The sequence below is a fragment of the Chiroxiphia lanceolata genome, chromosome 4 (genome assembly GCF_009829145.1).
Source record: "Chiroxiphia lanceolata isolate bChiLan1 chromosome 4, bChiLan1.pri, whole genome shotgun sequence".
NCBI lineage: Eukaryota > Metazoa > Chordata > Aves > Passeriformes > Pipridae > Chiroxiphia > Chiroxiphia lanceolata.
The window spans coordinates 54,274,942-54,288,419 of record NC_045640.1 but is presented as its reverse complement, the minus strand read 5'-3'; the positions used below and the strand labels follow the sequence as shown (position 1 = coordinate 54,288,419).

Here is a 13,478-nt window from a genome sequence, read left to right as displayed (position 1 = left end):
GCGATGTGGCTGAATTTTGTGCTAGCATAGCAGTAACATAATTAAAAAGTCCACAGGATCATAGAAAAATTTAATTTCAATGAAACATATATATGCTTTGTATCTTACAATGAGCATTAGAGGCCAATATTTACTGAATACTTTAATACTTTCATATTCCAGCTATGATCAGGCTGGCTTCACTTAAAATCTCTGGCATTGAACTGTTTGGGGTCTCCACACAAAACAAAGAAGTAAAATTTCTTCCTGTAATCTTTCTAAGAAACGCTTTCAGCTGTTAGAGATCTCAGGTGCTTGTCAAGGTGTTAACTCATCCCCTTCACAGCATTATCCACGTAAACTTGAGTACAAAAATTTGAAGACACTGGGGAGTTTTATAGTCTTTGTCTTTAATACTAAATACAGTGAAATTGCCAAGTGGCTTGGCATGTCACGGCTCATGCCCACACAGATGAGTATTCTTCATGCCCACCACTGCTGCTCTCCAAGTCAGGGTGGATGTATCCAAACTGACCCTCAGAGACTGCTTCTGACATTTTTATATACTGGTTATAGTTCTTGGTATATGGGGAAAATGGTTATGTCTGGTTCTGGTAAGTGAGTATCTTCTCCATCGCAGTATTCAGCTGAAGAGGCTGGATTACAACTTCTGATACACTGCCTTTAGCAGCTTCTGGATCATTGGTCTGTGCAGGCCTGACATTTCCAAGTACAATTTTATTTCATAAGAAAATTTCAGCTTTTCAGTGTATTATAATATCTTGAAGCTATAGGAAAGCAGGAAGAAGCATAAAAATTTGCACATATATAGGTCTTTTTATCTGAAGATCTTTGAAGCAATATTTAACTATTAACACCTCTCCATGGAAAGTAAATGCCATTTCTATTTAATGCTTAGGGAATCTATAGCAACAGGAGACTTAAATGAATTCCCGAGGTCATATGTTGTCCCCTGGTGGACTCAGGAATCATAGGCACTCATTTTCCATTTCCTGCTGTAGTTATCAGAGTTCAGGTAGATGAAGAAAGGGATTATTTGTCAGATATTGGACTACAGGAGGATCTGGAAGGATAGGCAGAACTTAGCACTGGTGAAAAAGTAACTCATTACATTAGCAAAAGTAATAGTTCAACTGAGAAACTGGAATTTGCTTTGAGTATATTACCTACTGGAGAATTTATAGATATATATTCTGCAAATGTATGTGCTACTGTGCTTATATTTTTATTTCTGTACGATGAGAGCATATTATATATCACTTCTAATTATGTCCATGAATATAAATTTACAGTTTGAAACAGTGTAACACCATATAACAAGCATATGAAGGAGAAATCATGCTTACAAGGTAGCTTACAACATTTTGTTCTAAACACCCTTCCATGCTGCTCCTTAAGTTTACTTCCACATGGTTATTGCACATAATCCTTACTTTTCTTTCTGATGAAAAGGCTGAAAAACCTTCAGCAGCTTCAGCCTGCATGCTAAATAGAGAGGGAAGTAGATTTCATTGTATAGGGTTACCAAATGTTCTCCTGAATATTTCACATTCTTTAATGCAGCAGGGAACTGGTTTAAAATATATTGGTATTTCTTGATCTTTCCCAAAATAAATATATTTATGTGAAAATACAGGTCTTATCTTTTATGAAATTTCATATAAACTCATAAGCTGCACAGTGTTAAATCCCTGGGGTGCTGCTGTGAAAGGTCTGGCAGGCTTACAGGAAATTTTGTTCTCTGTGCAGGAAGCATGGCACGAGTTTAATGCTTTTCAGTACCTTTTCTGAACATTCAGGTGATTCCCAGAGAAACACGAAAAGAGACAGAGAAGTGTAAACACCCACCCCTTCTCTCCAGTGCTATGGGGTGTGAGTTGCAGTCAAGATAACACTGTGGTAAAGTTTAGGCATTTGGGATTTTCAAAAGCACTTTATGTTTTGGATGTGCTCTGTGTTGTTCTCCAGAGGATTAACACGTGTAAAATGCTGTGGCCTTTGGGGACTGCAACAATATTCACCTGCTCTGTGAAGTATTCAGTCTCTATGGGAGTTTATCCATCAGTTAGGCTACTTAAGAAAGGCATTAAGCCTGAGATCAGTTTGAAATGCTGAGGTGCCATCAAAACACATCCAGGGCATTGCAAAAATTAAATTCCCTGGTATAATCTCCTCCCACAACTGATGGTGATGGCGGGCTCCCTTATACCCCAGGCAGTCTGTGAGGTGCTAAAAGAAGCCTGAAGCAACCAAGAACTTAGTGGGAACCAAAGCCGCAGTGATGGTCCTAATAGCCATGTTTGGGATGTGGGACTGCAGCTGATGACCACCTGGTTGCCTGGTACCCACCAGACTGAAGAAGCACACAAGCTGCAGTGCCCTAAGCACAGTGCAGAGCCCATGCTCCCAGTTTCAAACCGCCGCTGCCACCTTGTGCCTGTGTATTTTCACGGGATGCTGTTGTACCAGCATGGAATGAGGCTCCAATTACCAAGGAACCAGAAAGTGAAAATGCTTAGTGTAGGCTACAGTTAAATTAACACAAAAGGTTCAATATATACGTGATTTTAAATTGATGCAATTAAGCAAGTATCATACAGGAATGTGCTGTCATTGAGGTACACTTGCTTGCATGGGTTCATATTGTTTTTATAACTTTACAAGTATAAGGTATTGACTATACCCTTCAGAGAGAAGCATGAGCACTCTCATGTATTTGAATTAAAAATCAGAGTTATTCTTACAAGTGCAAGTTTGGCTACAATGAAATATTAGCAGAGAGTGTGGCAAAATGCATATCACTTAGAAATTTCATGTACCTTTCCTGGGATTTTAAATAATTGATTCCAGACATACCACAGGAGATGAAACCCTGTTCAGGATTATTCTTTTCAGACTCAAGAAAATCTAAAATTTTGGGAATGAACAAAATTTTTTGGATGATAAAAGTTTTATTGTTCAAAGTGCATTATCTATATGCCTTCAGGGAAGAATTTTGTGCAGGTGTAGTTTAGTGAAGGAGGAGGGTAACCAATCGAAAGCACTGTAATAGAGCTGGTCTTTGTTCTGATCTAGAAGAGATGGGGGTTTTGCATGTGAAAAAGAAAGTTCTCAAAGACATGCGCAGCAGTGAGTGGTCTGACTGCAGAATGACATTGGATTTTTGCTGTATGGGGATGGCAAAGTGGCCAGCTGGGGCCTCACACAGCACCTGTGACCATTCTCTGCCTAATGCTTTCTCTGAAAACAGGTGCTTCGAGTCCATCCTGAAAATAGGTGTGTTCCTGTAACACAAACGATATAGAAAATAATCGGGGTAACATTTGAAAGATGGGGCTGTCATAGCATCCTGATGACTTCATTCATGTTGTGGCAGACATTAACAAACACAACTGGCCCTGCCACTAGGCAGCCAGGTGTGGTCAGGTAGATTGCTGTCCTCTTTTCTTTGTGACAAAGACTTAACCTTCTGAGCACCAGCAGCCTCCAGGCAGCACGTCAGTTTTTTTCTTTCAAGGTAATGACAGGGGCTGTAATAATAGGAACTGCCAAATTTCCTAAGAGAGCTTGAAAAGGGTGTGTCGTTTGGTTCACAAGGAACTCTATGCTGACACTAAATTTGACACCTGTTAAGAATTCTTTTCAGCCCCTAAACTTTAAAACTTCCATTGCACCCCCAGGAGGTATAAATACAATTGCAAACGCTTTTGAGGATATTACATAGGATGTCTGCGCTTCCTACAGTGCTGCAGCAACGGCTCAGGCACTCTGCTGGTGGCTGGCTTTGGTGGAGGTCAAGAAGGGGTGGCAGCAAAGAACTCAGATCCCGTTCATGTCCCTGCCTCCTCTGCTGGCTGACTCTCTTCTGCTGCACTCCAGTCCTGGCCACACAACACACTAGAGGCAGAGGGAGAGGAAACACTAATTTCATGCTCAGCAGAGGCCAGCAGCCAGCTTTTTACTTAAGTAACTAGAAGCTGCCAACACCCAAAACCAAGCCATAAAAATCAAGCCGTAGTTATTTTGCATTCTTCATATCCCAAGAGTATCCATGTGCATTCTACCCCAAAGACTTCACTTTTAAATAGAAGGAAACAGTGATAATACACCAAAAAAAGGAAAAAAATGAAAAAAAATCTCCCTCAGAGCGCACAGTGTGGGACTCCTACTTGTTGTTCATCAGTTGTGTTTCTGCAAATGCACCATCTCAGCCAAGCATAAGCTCACTGACACTTCAAGTGGTCTGTGTGCCAACAAAAGCAGCAGCAGCAGTTGCATACCTCCTGGTGGTCAACTGTGGGAGGTGGGGTATGTGATGACATAATATATGGAAGGTACAACTACCATATAGCTTATGCAGAAAGTTCAGGCTGTATTTGACATTCATCACAAAGTCACAAAGAATTTGTGCTGCTGCTAGATAAGCCAGTCACATCTTTCTGTCCTAGGGGGGAAAAGGAATGATTTCCTCATGGCCAGATTAAAGACACCTCACTAGTAGCAAGCGTTGTACTTTCAGACATCCAAAACTTTGGAGGCAAAGAACAGAGACATCACATGGTGCTTCAGACTGCCCCTAAGCAATTCATTAGCCATACGCTTTAAATAAATGGTATGGATATTCTCCTGTCCTTTTTACATCTCATCAGCAAAACCCTGAGTCTTAGAAAGTTCCTGCCCTGAGCCATAAATATGTGTTCTTCCTGTCTCCTCGCTATTAATTCTCTCTCCTTAAATTTTCATTGTGTCTTGGAGGTCACTTGTGTCCAAAGACTCCGACATAAGGAAAATAACTTCCTTCCTGACTATTTTGGCTTCTTTTTCTCTGTCCTTGGGACCATGTACCCCTTTCTTTGAGAAGATTTCCTCCCTCTCTTTTTTTTTTTTTTTTTAATCTTCTTTTAATGAAAACCCAGCAAAGTGCCCCTCACTCTCTAACTTATCTTTTACCAGCTACGGAGAAAATAAGAGGTTTGGATTATACCCTATCCCTGCAGGGGACTGACAATCATGGTCTAATTGGATTTTTCATTATTAAATACAGTGATCATAAATACTAAGAATAGTTCTTAGTAAAAGCTCAACTTTGCTTTGCCTCGGTAGTTTGCTTAGAATCAAAATCCTATTCTGAGCTATATATATAACATTCTGAAAAATGTCAGAGAAACTAGTAAAATCTCTACCCAAAGCACTTTTTTTTTCTGATCATTCCAGAAAATTAAGAGACTCTGCAAATTGGGAGCATTATCGGACTTGAAGAACACTCCTGAATTTAAATAGAAGAGTTTAATTCTGAGAGTCTGCCTTTAGATCAAGTCACAAGTTCATATAACTGACATTACATTAAAGGGGAAAAAAAACAAAAAGAATTTCAGATTTCTGAGCAATCAAACACGAGAACCCAGTCTTACTTGATTCAGATATAGTAATTGTTAATAAAAGCCTTAACTGTAGAGTAGCACATAATGACAAGATAGTTTCTCAGATAAGCAGGATACTAAACAAAAAAAACTTCAGTACCACACCATCCTAAATAGCGCAGTCTATCCTTATGTTTTTGCTGTCTATGTTAGACTCACAGAGCTAAACTGGGAATTGCACCAGGCCGTAGGTCTCAAAACATGTCCATCTCCATTTTTGCTGACCCAGGTCCTCAAAGACAAATTGCAATTGCCCTTCATGCCAGGAAACTCACCTTGAGAAAGTGCTGCTCAGCCAGCTCCCTGCTTCGGTGAGGCTACAGTGATCACATTCTTCACAGCTCAATCCCAGGCCACTGGATCCAGGCTGAACACCTGTAACCTCAAATGGATTATAAGAACAGATGTAGCTTCATTCTGATTTTTTAAAATGGCATCCATTATTTCATAAAAAAGCCTAACAGAAAGCTTTCGTCCCACCACTATTCTCTTTTCTTTTTTCTACCAAGCCCACAACCATGTGATCCACGCTGACAGTGTTCTGTAATCCTGTATGAGCACATTGCTAATAGCTTTTCCCAAGGACCAGGTGATCTGATGTTGTCCCTTTGCATCCTACTCCACTAGCTGCCTAATGCAGAGCTGCAGGTTTTGAAGATTCCTGCGCTGTCATCAGAATTTTTTCCTGGCTTTATTATCCGTTCCCATCTTGCTTCCTACCAGAGGCTGCTGGCTGTAGGACTGTAGAGAAACTGTGGCTCCCACACATCATGTTGTGAGAACACGAAAAATGTTTTTATTGATTCCTGATGGTGTTCATCTGCTGCTGGCAGATCTCACAGTATATTCATGATTAGAAGTTGAAAAAGATGGAGACACCTACAGAAACAAGATTTTAGCAACTTCTTAATCTGCTGTGATATTAAACCGATGAGATGGGTTAAAGGATTCTCCAGCAGACCTGAAGTTTATAACATATGCATAAGGGAAAATTAATCAATGAAAACATATAAAGGCAGTGAGCAGATTACTGGGCTTTTTAAATATACTGTAATATTAATTGATGGGGTAAGTTAAAGAATCACGAAGTAGCAGCACTGAGAAGAAGCATGAGAAAGAAAATCATAAGGGAAAAGGCATTAGATCTTCTTGCATTCACACAGCATAGAACTATGAGAACCAAAGAGCTGCCCACCTGCTTCACCATGGGAAGGCATCTCTGCATCCCAAGCATTGCTGTGGTGAAGGAGTTGCTGCATGTAAAAAAAGAAATACCATGAAAAAGGAAGCTTCATGCCTTCTCTTTTTCCTAATCAATGCTCCCTTTCAGAAAGGACACTGCATTCAAAGTTTCAGAAAGGCAAATCAATTAATCTCTTTATTCATATTAATTCCCTATTATTACCTATGAACCACCCCAAAGAAAACAGTATAAGTGTTAAGTGTCAAACTACCAGTAGATACCACTTTGCAAGCTATTTCTTACTACTTTATATCTACTTCTCTAGCCTTAGGCACCTCAGACTTGGCATGTAAAATGGCCAGATATTACCCAGCAACATGTGCAGTACAATCAGTGGAAACAGTGTTGCTCATCCAACTATGTGGAAAAAAACATTTATTGTAAGCTGAGTTGTTCGTGTGTTTTAAAGTTTTATGGAGTGAGTAAGTGCGTGGCTGCTGAATTTGAAATTGCTTGGTTATAAATCTGATGACAGTAAAGCTAAAAGAAGTCTCATCAAGTGGCTTCCCTCCAAGAACTTGCTTTTTTATGAATTCCTAAAGAAGAGATTAGGTTTGCTGTTAATGCTCACTGTCCCTAGTATATTTTTTCTTTTCTGGCTGCCTTCTCTTACATTTTTGTGCATAAGTCTTGAGAGGAACAGGTTTAACTACTCACTCTGACTCAGCTGAGCAGCAGCACTGCCTTTAAAGTGGGGTAGAAAATGAGTGCAGAGATTTCCCTGGAAATAGGAAGGATCCAGTCATGCAGCTGTCATGACAGAACCATAATAACCAGAAGTAAATGTTTAGCACATCTACCCCATTCCTGAGTCTTGACCTAAGTTCTCAAAATGCTGGCTAACATATTTCGGTTAAAATGAGGATGAGTAGCAAAGGAGGAAAGAATAATAGGTCTTTGCTAACCCCTTTTGTTGGCTTAAAAGGTAATTAACATTTAGCTGGACCATAAAGCTCATCCTGTTTTCAGCTAGTCCTGTTTTCCAGATAAAAATGAAAGGCCTGGAAATAAAGCTTATTTGTAAAGCAGAAATACAGTCTAGTAAATAGTGAACTTGATGGTATGACAAATGGAGCAGTATAAAACTGCTGCAACAGAAGCTACCTCAGCCTGCAGAAATTTCCTCTGCTGTAAAACACAGAACCTGAGGGAATGGCCAGAATTTGTGTCAGGGAAGGTTTAGGTTGGATATTAGAAAAAGCTTCTTCACCCAGAGGGTGGCTGGTACTGCTCCTCATGGAAGTGGTCACAGCACCAAGCCTGGCAGAATTCAAGCATTTGGATAATACTCTCAGGCACATGGTATGACTCTTTGGAATGGTTCTGTGCAGAGCCAGGAGTTGAACTTGATGATCTTTGTGGGTCGCTTCCAATTCAGCATATTCTGTGATTCTGTGACTCTATTTGTCACCCATCCTTGAATTGTCAGTAGGCAAAGAAGGTGCTAGCCTTGCTTTACGACTTCAGTCGAGTTCAGAAGTAGGGAAAGGAAAAAAAGAGTGTGTGAAAACTCTCCAGAATGTAGAGCCAAGCAAAAGTGATAGCAGGTTTTCTAGCAGAGTTGTCTCCCCTTGCTGAAATAGGATGTAAGGAAGAAGGAAGCTCACTGCAGTGACAGAGGGAGTGAAAGGAGAGACACTGAAGAGCTGAGTGCTTCTCAGTGATTATGGAGGGGGAATAAATGGAGCCTTCCTTATTGCTCAGCTCCATGCAGAGAGGAGATTAACAAAGTGAAAAATCTAAGGAAACTACCCAGAGAAGCCTTCTGCTGTGTCTCAGAGCAAGCCCATGGGGTAGGTTGCTCCCCAGAGAAATCAGGACAAAACTGGGAGGAGGAGCCAGACAGTTTCCCCAACAGTGTCACCAGTATGTTTGAGTGTGGTGGTTAGAGAGGTTTGGATTAGTTGGAAGATGAAGATGGGGTAGGGAAGCCTTTATTCTCTGATTATATGGGCCCTCAGTAGCCTTGAGGAAAAAATGTCTGGAGATAAGGTATCACAAAGTCTGAAAGACTGACCTCTGTCCAAATCCCAAAGACTTGGTGGTGGCAGAGAGGCTTGAGTCAAGTTTTTTGTCTGGCATGGATTAAACGGTAAGTGGCTGTGGAAAACTTCTGTGCTGTGTGCTTCAGTTACCACGTGGCCCAGCTGGGCTGCATCACATTCTAGAGCCCCGAAGGTCTGAGTCATGGGAAGCAGGGATGTAGGCATCTGGAGCACACATCCCGCTGTCCTGCTGCTGCAGGACTTACAGAACCTCTGACTTACCCAAGCAGAGAAGTAGAACTGCTGCAGCTTGTCCTGGCACAAGCAAAACCAAGGAGCATGAGGTTGCAGCACATCAAAACCCAGGCATATGGAGCAGGTGTGCTTTAACTAGGCTGTGCCAATCTGATCCCCATTTCCCTTGAAACATTTAACAGACTCGATTTCTACCACACACTTGGTTCAGAACGACCTCCCAAACAACCATGCCTTGGCTCTGTAGTTTTTTGCAGCGTCAAAACAGATAGAAGCATTTGTTGACATGAACCAGTTGGATATGCTGAATGGAGACTTGTTGCAAATGTGCAACAGTGTGTTTTATACGCTGCTTTAGTGCCAATTGTGTTGAGTTAGCCCAAGGTAAAGCAGGGCCCTGATCCCAGCCTTTGATGACTTTCCAGAAACCAAGTGCCTTTCCAGACCCATGTTTTCTACTCCAACGTGGTGTGCAAGGAGACAAAAGAATGGCATGGCCGAGGAAAAACTGTTTTTGCCACTTTATTCATAGAACACTCTTGCAAAATGCGTTTAGTAGTTTGCCCTTGTAATCACCTGCATGGAGAGCTTTCAGGGCAGAGCTCTAACACTGTATTTAGTTCATACTTGGACTGCTCAGCTAAAACTTCCATTTGTATGCATTTATTCTGCTTCACACATTATGTTATCAGTCACTTTCAATATTTCAAAGTCACAGCAGTCCTTTCCTGACATACATTTGTCAGAATGAACTGCTTTGATTGCTGTTATTACAGACTGCAGTTCTTGACTAAGGGAAAAGTCTTATATAGAACCAGAATATTGAAATTTCTCAAAAAAACAATAGATAAAACAGAATAAAATTAGAGTAAATGAACAGAAATAGATGCTTTAAATGACTAGCCTTTTTTTTAAAAAAAAAAAAAAGAGGAGAATGGGAAGGCAGGATTTATGACCCCATACAAGAGAATTAATTAGGAAAAGTTTGGTCTTTTAAGTTCGTATGCAAGGTATTGAAAATGGCTCCCCTCGGCTGCCTGTGAGTCAGAAAAGTACATCATACTTGGACTTTCTCTTAATCAAATACTTTATCATATTCTTCTAATGATCACTCTCAATAGAAGGATTTTAATAATCAGTCCATTATAGTCACAGTAGAAAGTAACAAGGGGTTTTGGCCTAGCCTGAACATGTGCTTACACTCCTGATTAAGTCCTGGTGGTGTTAATTTGTCATGGCACATGAGCGCATTTCCCTCTTGCATATGCTTAATAGCATGCAGAGGCTTCGCTAGTTCACTCTTAAAGCCCTTACAGTTTAGGACTGAACCAGGGGCAAGTACAGTTGTTTGGAAAGGTTATGATTCTTTCATGCTTATTGCAATTAAAAAATGTTTTTCTCCTTGTATGTGCTAGTGTTTTCTTCAGCTGAAAGAATAGTGCAACAGCTGAATTTCCAAAGCAGTGAAGAAAAACTGCCACCTAATTACCTGGCTTTGTAGATAACTACATGGTACAGCTGCTCCCAGCATAGCAGAAAGGTTTTAGCTCGTAACAAGCACGAAAGGGAAAAATAACTCTATTGACTGCAGTTTCATAGGTGGGAATGCCTATATAGGACCAAAGAGGTCATTGGTATCTCAAAGACATCTGAGTCCTACAGAAAGCCAATAAGATGGATAAGCTGTTGTTCATTTAATTAAAATTTCGGGTTTTTTTAATTAAAAAACCCAAGCAAACTCCATTACAGTAATATTTGGAGAGAAAAGTAGAGGAGTTGTGAGCACTGTTTTGCAGCCTTGAGAGCAGGGATTAGAAGGTCCTGGCCCAGGATTGATTTTTTTGGCTTTGCTTGGGGTATTCCTAAAGCAACCTGTGAGAGAAAGAATGAAGAACTGAGCCTTGAGTTAGCTGAGAAATAAATACTCTATTTTAAATTTTGTTTGGTTGTATTAATTTCCTTGGGTTAGGGGGGATTTAGTTTATTAGCGGTGGATCTTCAGATCATGGAATTACTCCAGATTTATACTGGTTTAGCTGATGAGAGAATTTAATCCTATAAATATGTCTTTGGCATAATTTAGATGTGAGGCTCAAGATTAACATCCCCAGGAAACGGGGAATTTATGTTAATTTCTTTTTTTGCCTGTGAAGTACTACGCAAAGCTACAGAAACATGTCAGCTCTGACAGTCACTCTTGGGCAGCAATCAGGGCTTTCAAAAAGCCATCGGGGTTCACCCACAGCACCAAATTCCCCTGTGCTCTTTTTCCTTTTTATATAAATCTGGAGGGAATTGAAAAAGAAGCATCGTTAAAGCCCAGAGGAAGTGAAGGTTTGTTGATCTTCTTCATGTCCCTCTTAAATTAGAAACAACTACAATTGTCATTTTTAATTTTTTTAAGAGTAGCAATCTTGGACTAGGTTAAACATAATAGACTCCTTGAAAATAAGCAGTTTTAGAAAGAATCACTGACAGGTGTTTAGTGCAAGAACAAATATATCCATGGTTGTACATATAAGTAAGTCGCTCTGCTGTCAGCAGCGGTTATATTTTATTCTCACCCCAAAAATGAAATATTTGCATGTGTAGCTGGGCTGGCAGCACAGAGCAGAATAGTGTGTAACGATACCCTCTCCTGCTTTACAAGTGAAGGGGCTATCACTCCAACTTGCAATGGGAAACTAAGCACAGGGGGGATGAACCACACATCCAAGGAGACTTCTCAAATCACTTGGATGGCCTGAAAAGCCCTTGCTTCTCCCACCAGCTGTTTTCTGCCCATTCTCTCAACTTTTCCTAGTGCAGGCCACATGGCTTACCAGTTTACTTGCTCTGAGGCCTTCTTTCATAGAAGAAATTCAGGGTTTTGGTGTTAGTGTGTTTTTAAGGGCTGAATTTAGGAGAAGTAGATTTTTTGCTTTCATGGAGAGCTGCAATAGCTGAGATTAAGGGAGGCAGCAGGCTGCAGAGCTCGCACAGCTGTGAGCTGCACACAGACACAGCTTCCTTCTTCTCCCTCCTGCCAGCTTTATTTCAAATTACCTGGTGCCTTGGCACCACCAGCTGTTTCCTTTTTTCTGCCCAAAGTGTTTTTCTACTGCTGCTTCATTTAACACAGACCCTTTTAGCTGCTTCAGTGTTGTGTAGAAACCTGCTGTCCCCTGCACTGCCAAACAGGGGTAGTGGTCTGCGGTGGAGCCCTGCAGGGTTAAGCACCAGGTGGGTGCAAGGGAGCAACCCACAGGGTGGCTGGGCACCATCTGGGTCTGGGAGGTGCTGAGAGGGCTCAGCAAGAGGTGTAGGTGCGATCAAAACCACCTCCAAAACAAAACTGCTGTTTGAGGTCAGTACTGTTGCTCATTGGGAAGAAGTGAGGATTTTTTATTTCCTTTTTTTCCCCCTATTTCTAGGAAGTGTAAGTGGTTTGTCCATTCATGGGGCTGAACTGTTGTCATCTTTTTGCTTGTGTTGGAAATAAAACTTGAGTAAGAGACTCTCACCAGGAAACTTTTGTCCTAGGCTGGCAGGACTGGTAGCAGACCATGCTGTGTGCCTTTCAGCCTATTGGAATTCAAGATGATTCCCACAGTGCTGCATTTCCTGTTCAATTCTGAAGATTTCTTACTCACAGAGAAGCTTTCTCATCCCCCACAGGCATTGTATAGCCACTAGTATCTTTTTCTGAATTGAGGAAAAAATAGAGATGCCAGTCCTTCATCTTTCCTGGGCAACGATAAACTCCTTGCTGAAATTTTTAAATGTTACATAGTTTGAATCACTAATATACATCTAGCCTATCCTATACAGCTGAAATTATCACAGGGCTGAATCTTAATAATAATGGTGTGGGTTATCTCTGTGTAAATAGTGTTTTACCTTTACTCAGCAGGAAAAATGCTGCAGGTCTGCACTGATATATTGAGCTGGATAAACAGGATAGTTTGTTCCTATCTGGAGGTGCCTTCTTAAAGTTCGGTTTGTGGTGCTTGCAGATAAAACTGATGATTTACTGTTCATGGATATGGCAATATACCTGGTGTGCCTACGAAGTGAAGTCTTTTTCTCTGTAGGCCTGATGCTGGACTTCATGAGCCTCCTGCTGTACTGCCAGCACTAATATAAATATTGCATCTGAGTGAAAAAGTTCCACATTCCTGTTTGCTGTTCTCTCTGGCAGTCTGCATCACCTTCATTTGGGTGGTAGTGGTGCTTGCCTTGAGTCACAGTGCTCTGACAGCAGGGCTGCAGGAAGCTTTCCTTGCAATGTTCTTTTTTCTAGAGATCTGTTTCCTGGCTGGGGGTTTATTACTCACTCTGAACTTGAGTTTTCTTTCATAGTAATTTAGCGATGGTTTTGGACTTGATTTTAATGAAATGAGTAATTTATGCTTAAAGGAGGAAATTATGATATTCAGGGATTATTCTTTAACTCAAAATAGGGAACAAATTAAAAATTATGAGGAGATAGCTCAAGGCCTTGTCAATCAGAACTGCTGCTTTTAGCACACCACTTCTCCTGAGTTACCTGTCTGCTCCATACTAGTACTGTAGTTAGCTAAATTAGCTAGTATC

The 13,478-nt window shown here is 40.9% G+C and overlaps 1 protein-coding gene across 2 annotated transcripts in view; it reads left to right on the top strand.

The window, feature by feature from the left end:
- The window catches only part of GRID2 (glutamate ionotropic receptor delta type subunit 2), a 695,515-nt gene that overhangs the window by 628,279 nt on the left and 53,758 nt on the right, over positions 1-13,478 (top strand). The gene's annotated exons all lie outside the window — the stretch shown is intronic.